At 35.7% G+C, this 6442-nt stretch overlaps 1 pseudogene across 1 annotated transcript; it reads right to left on the reverse strand.

The window, feature by feature from the left end:
* Positions 1–918: 918 nt before the first annotated feature.
* LOC148691377 (zinc finger BED domain-containing protein RICESLEEPER 2-like) lies at positions 919–3125 on the reverse strand (annotated as a pseudogene). Its single transcript, XR_015955776.1, has 3 exons — positions 1519–3125; positions 1112–1421; positions 919–1031 (listed from the first exon to the last, which is right to left on the reverse strand). The product of XR_015955776.1 is annotated as a zinc finger BED domain-containing protein RICESLEEPER 2-like (transcript).
* Between the last annotated feature and the right edge of the window lie 3317 nt (positions 3126–6442).

Consider the following 6442-nt stretch of genomic DNA (forward strand, 5'->3'; position numbering starts at 1 on the left):
AAAAAAAATTAAAAACAATGGAACCTCCTAGCCATTGCCTAGCAACCGCCTAACCCGCCTACCAACCACTTAACCCACCTAGGCGGTTGCTTATCCCACCTAGGCCGATTTTTAGAATAATAGTCTTGTGTTATCTTGTGTATTCTCTTTTGATTTTTAATAAAGCATCGTACTCAACACCAAAAAAAAAAAAAAAAAAAAAAGAAAAGAAAAAAAAAAGTTAAATTGTATGTGCAATACCCATGGTGATGGTTAGACTTGTAAACGGGTCGGGTTTATTAGGTTTGGGTCAGATTCAACCTGACCCGTTAATTTAACGGGTCACTCGAACCCAACCCATTAAGCCTAATAAGTCACCCATTAACACCCGTTAACAATTTTTTTTTTTTTTTTGACATTTTGCATTCCAATACAAATTACACATCTTTTACCCAAAATTACAAACATTAACTAACAGTCTAACAATATATATATATATATATATATATATATATTTATATGTATGTATGTATGTATGTATGTATGTATCAGACTACAATCTTCCAAATCAACTCATTAATAAAACTCCATAAGGGTTTTACAAAATGTGAAGCATAGCTATACGCCATGGGGCAATCGAACACCCAAAAATCTTCCAAATCAACTAATTAATAAAACTCTGCAAGGGTTTTCCAAATCAACTAATTAACTAATAGTCTAACATCTTATGTCGTATTCAACATCATCAAGATGTACTGCCCAATTACATCGCTACTTCAAGGAAGAATTTGCATATTGAACACCCAAAAATCTGCAACACACCCACAAAACACAATTAAACTCAACCCAGTACAGCAAATTCAAATAAACAAGGATGTTGGAAGTAGTGAATTCATAGGCAAACAAAACAGGTTTTCACTTTATTGTGGAAAATACATACCATGCTTAATCAAGACTAAAACTATTGGAGCATTGTCCCGAGTTTTCGTTAAGGCTCAAGTCAAAAATTTCTTCAGTGAGTTCTTCCAAGTCAGCACCCTCTTTCTCTAAAGCTAAACATAAAAGGAAAAAAAAGGAAAACAATTATAATCTATTATGTAAGGAAAAAAATACAAAGTAATATAAAATTTACCTCCTTTGCCAAAAAGCTAGTCTCTAGTACATAGCAAGGCTTGAACGGTTTCAGGCTACAAAGAACTTCGATATTGATCAAGCACCCTACCACTACTACTAAATGTTGATTCCGAGGGAATAGTTGAGATGGGAATTGTTAACACATCAGAAGCCATACGAGAAAGTACAGGATAACGAAATTGCTCCAGTTTCCACAATGAAAGAATATCCAACTCTTGTTTTCTATCAAGTCTCTTTTCTTCAAGATATAGATGTAATTCAGTTTTTTCATTTGAAGTTGACCCATCTTGGTAAACATTATCAAATTCCTACATATAACAACAAAATAGAAACAATGACGTCAACGAACAATATAAAAATGCATATTGAAAATATAAAAATAGGAATAACAAATATGAATACTACCTCAAAAAGTTTGTCTCCAACTTTTGTTTGAGTGGGAGTTTGATTGACTGGGTTAGATACAAGAAGATGAGAGAACTTGTCCATGTAACAACCAAAGAGTGCAAACAATGTGCCACTCATCCTTTAACTCTCTAGAATCCTTACCATAAAACTTGTCATAACCTCACTCTACAAATTCCAATTTATAGCGAGGATCAAGAATCACTGCAACGGCAAGAATCAAACTATACTCTGACCAATATTTTTCAAACTTCAAATTCATATAACTCCCCATCCGTCTCATGAAATCATCACAATCTTCCATAGCATCTTGAATACAATAATGGACTTTGAACTTTGGGAAAAACAAGTTTGATGTAGGGTAATTTGTTCTGGAAAATAAGCAAGTAACTTCATAAAAATACCCCAAGAAATTGGAAATCTTCTCTATTTTATCCCACTCTTCCAATGAAGGACATGCACTAAAATTAGAATCAATAAGTGCCAAATTGAGAAAAGCACGACAATAGAAAATAGCACTATCCAGCATTGTATATGTTGAATTCCATCTAGTAGGCACATCTTGTCATAACCCTTTTTTACTACCTGCCAATCCTACTTGTGCAACGCAAGCAAAAAACTTATTTTTTCTCGCTTCTGAACACTTTATATATTTGATGCACTCATGAACTTTCGTTGATGATCCATCAATTTCCTTTAGTCCATCTTGGACTATTAAGTTTAGGATGTGAGCACAACAACGAACATGGAAGAACTTTCCATCCATTAATAGCAAACCTCTAAGATTTAATTGTTTCTTCAATAGCTTAACAGAACAATCATTTGCAAGGGCATTATCCAAAGTAATGGAAAACTGTTTCTTTTCAATTCCCCACTCAACTAATAAGGCGTTAATTTTTTCAGACAAAGCAACCTCGATATGTGGAGGAGGCATATGACAAAAATTTAAAATTCTTTTGTGTATTTTCCATTCTTTGTCAACAAAGTGAGTTGTGAGTGTGAGATATCCATCAGTTGCAACATAAGACCATAGATCCGATGTCAAACAAATTCTTCCCTCAACTGTATTTAACCAATCTCGAAGTTTTATTTTTCATCTTCAAACATCCTCAACACATGTTTCTTAATGGTATTTCTACAGTGCAGTTTGATATCAGGAGATATGTATTTAAACAAAGTTCTAATGCCCTCATATTCAACAAGCCTAAAAGGAAAATCAAGCTTAACTATGGCCTCAATCAATAGCTCACAAAAACTAATATGGTTAAACTGAGGATAACACAGTCTAACTTGAGATTTCTTCATATCAATGAAATGTTTTTTACTACACGAATCCATATGATTCATAGGTTTTTCGTCCCACAATTACTGTCACATACGTAAACTATCCCATAGTTTTTACACTTCGCATGTTGTTTATTATCAGGATCAACAAGCAATTCTTCAAACAAAGTCCAAACTCAAGATCTCTTTTGACATATCTTACCTACTTGTATACCTTTAGCCTTTCTCTTTGAAGGACTTGGTGCACTTGTTGTACCTTGCGCATTACTCAGATTGACTGTTGACATTTCCATAGCCTCAATGTTCTCTTCATCAATATCCATCTGCACTAACCATAAACATAAGATGCATCAGATGCCAAGGAAGTTGAGACAACGAAAATGCAGAGCAGCATGTTAGTTAACAGTTAACTTAATAAAAAGTAGATTTCTAAAACAATTTCAAGTATCTCAAACAAACCGCAAGGACAAATTCTGTACTCAGTTCCCAGATTAAACTTGCTAAAGTACCATCTACTGTGAGAAAAGATAAAATTAAAAAAAACCCCCGAGAACTCATCTAGTTAAAAGAAACCAAAAGCAATGACTACTATGACTTAATGCAATTCAAATTAGAAATCCATCAAGCAATTTTAATTTTGAACGCCCACAAAAAAGAGATAACGAAAACAGCATGAAATAAAATCGCTTTTGAGATAGTTATTCGGGAGATTTACAACAATGCCAGCAAGAAAATCCTAAATTCTGATTCCTACAAGGCCATGTTGTCTGTAAACCTAGTAAGCCTGGTGAAAAACGGGGCATGCTCGAAAAACAGGATGAATCTCTTGGATTTTCCCCAACAAAGTGACCATAGAGCTGCCCCAGGATGAGGCTTTACTTTCGGATTGGAAGCAGCAGTTGGAACATAATGTTGAAACTTTGAAATCGCAGTCTAATATTGTTACCATTCGCTCAGTTCTTAACAGAGTTTCTGTCGATTACCGTGACCTTGAAAGTCTTTGCATTAAAGATCTCGCACTTACAACTGAAAATGTTAACAAAGTAGTAGGCTGGGCTGTTAGTCACCATCTTATGCATTGTTCAAACGCTTTAGTTAAAGATGACAAACTTGTTATTTCTACTGAAAGTCTTAGGGATGGACTAAACATTCTACAAGGCATTGAAAATGAAAACAAGAGCAAAAAGAAATCACTTAAGGATGTGGTTATTGGAAATGAATTTGAGAAAAACCTTCTTGCTGATGTTATTCCACCGAGCGATATTGGGGTTACTTTTGATGACATTGTGGCCTTGGAAAATTTGAAGGACACCCTACAGGAGTTGGTGATGCTTCATCTCCAGAGGCCTGAATTATTTAGCAAGGGACAGTTGGCAAAGCCTTGTAAAGGAATCTTGTTATTTGGTCCTCCGGGTACTTGAAAGACTATGCTTGCAAAGGCTATTGCAACTGAAGCTGGTGCAAACTTTATTAACATATCAATGTCAAGTATTACTTCAAAGTGGTTTGGGGAAGGAGAAAAATACGTTAAAGTGGTGTTCTCCTTAGCTAGTAAAATTGCCCCTAGTGTTGTTTTTGTTGATGAGGTTGACAGCATGTTAGGCAGACGTGAAAATCCTGGGGAACATAAGGCTATGCGTAAAATGAAAAATGAGTTCATAGTTAATTGGGATGGTCTGCATACAAAGGATAAAGAACGTGTATTGGTACTTGCTGCTACTAATAAGCCTTTTGACGTTGATGAAAATAACTAATCTTTCTAAACTACATTGTAACCATCTACCAAATCCCAGTAGTCCAATTTCACACAACCCCATTTCAGAAAACAATCGAAAACCCACAATTTTGCAAACAATTCCAACCCTAAATTCATTCCAAGCATCAAACCCATGAAGCAATTTTAATTTTGAACACCCACAAAAAAAAGCGACAACGAAAGCAGCATGAAACAAAATTGGATCCACACTTTCAGAAGAACCCAGAAAAAAAAAACATAAGAAATCGGATCCAAAACAACAAAAAACCCATATTTTAGAAAGAGAGAGAGAGAGAGAGAGAGAGAGAGAGAGAGGATTACCAGGAGCAATCTTGAGAAGGGACAAAAGAGAAGTTGCAAGAAGATGACGAGGGAGATAATCGGAGGTCCGGAGCTAGAAGGGAAGGAGCACGACGTGCGCGAAACCCGTTTATGACTTTTAGCTGTTTGTTGATTTGTGCGGCGAGAGTGGAGATGGACTGAGGTCTGAGGGTTTTCTAATAAGACTATTGAAATTACACAAAAATCCTCAATAAACGGGCGATTAACGGGTTTCGCGGGTTCATCCAAAATGACCCATTATTTAATGGGTGATTAACGGGTTGACATGTTAACCACCCGACCCGTTTATCACCCACTTGAAAACTAATTTTAACGGGTTGGGTTGAAAATGCTAGGTCTAGTGATGGTGACATATTGGAACAAAAATAAAAAGGGGGAGAATTAGTTTATGCACAACATTTGCATGGCTTTGTCATGTCTAGTTGCATGAAACAATATTGTCAATTTGTCACATCTTAGTATCTACCACTACATTCATTGAATATTTCACCGTTTAACGTACATTATTTCTCATCTAATATTCCAAATCCAACAAGTATGTTCTTCACTTACATGTCATCAAACATAACTTCCTTCCATCTCCTAAATCCTTTTTTGTTTTATTTATTTATTTTATTCACACACACATAGTGTGTGGGATATATTATCGTTTTGATTATGAAATGTTAGTATCTTATATAGTAGTGTGTTTAACATCCACAAGTACGAGGATCATATATATATTTGTGATACGTTTGATACTTAGTTGTGGCACCTAGATACGAGGACGGTACATATTTGTGATAAGTTTGATACTTAGCTGTGAATTTTGCTCGAGTTGATTCTTTCCATGAAATTTAGAGAGAAACAAGGGTTCAAAGTTACCAAAGTTGACTACAAATGAACTCGTACAACGTACCAAGTTTCTTGGTCAGCAAATGTTTTCACATTACCAAATGCTATGATTGCTAAATGGTTTCACATTTAGCAGGACCATCTTGGTCAGGGCGTGGATGTGTGCGTGACCCTTGATTCTCTCTCTAAGAAAAGCTTTTGGTTGTTTCGATTGTGTAGTTTTTATTGCGTGAGTTATTACGTAGAAAGGGAATGTAAATATTGTGTAATTATTAGAGTTATGTTTTAGGAAGGTTATATTTATGTCCTTTATTTTTTTCCTTATGTAACAAGTATTGTATGTAATTATATTGAGAATTATGGAATACATGAAAATTAAGCCGTAAAATTCTACTTGGCATTTGAGCCTAGTTGTCGTAACCCTAACCAGGAAAATACCCATCCCGTGCCGCTGTGCTGCCAGGAAATTTGCGAAGGCTTATTGTTGGGATCTTGGAGTTTTGTTTTTTCCTTTGCTGCTTCTAACCACTGCCGTGCTGCTGCTTTGTGTGTCCGTGAGTCATAATGGCTGGTGTCGAAGATAATTCACGACTGAAGTTGGAGGGTGGGTCATGTACGACCACCGACAGTTCAGTTGTGAGCCTCGTGGTGATACATAATGATGCTTCAAACGTACTAAATACCGTGAAACTCAACGGATCAAATTAT

This window comes from Pyrus communis, chromosome 14, assembly GCF_041283825.1.
Source record: "Pyrus communis isolate YQ-2024b chromosome 14, ASM4128382v1, whole genome shotgun sequence".
NCBI lineage: Eukaryota > Viridiplantae > Streptophyta > Magnoliopsida > Rosales > Rosaceae > Pyrus > Pyrus communis.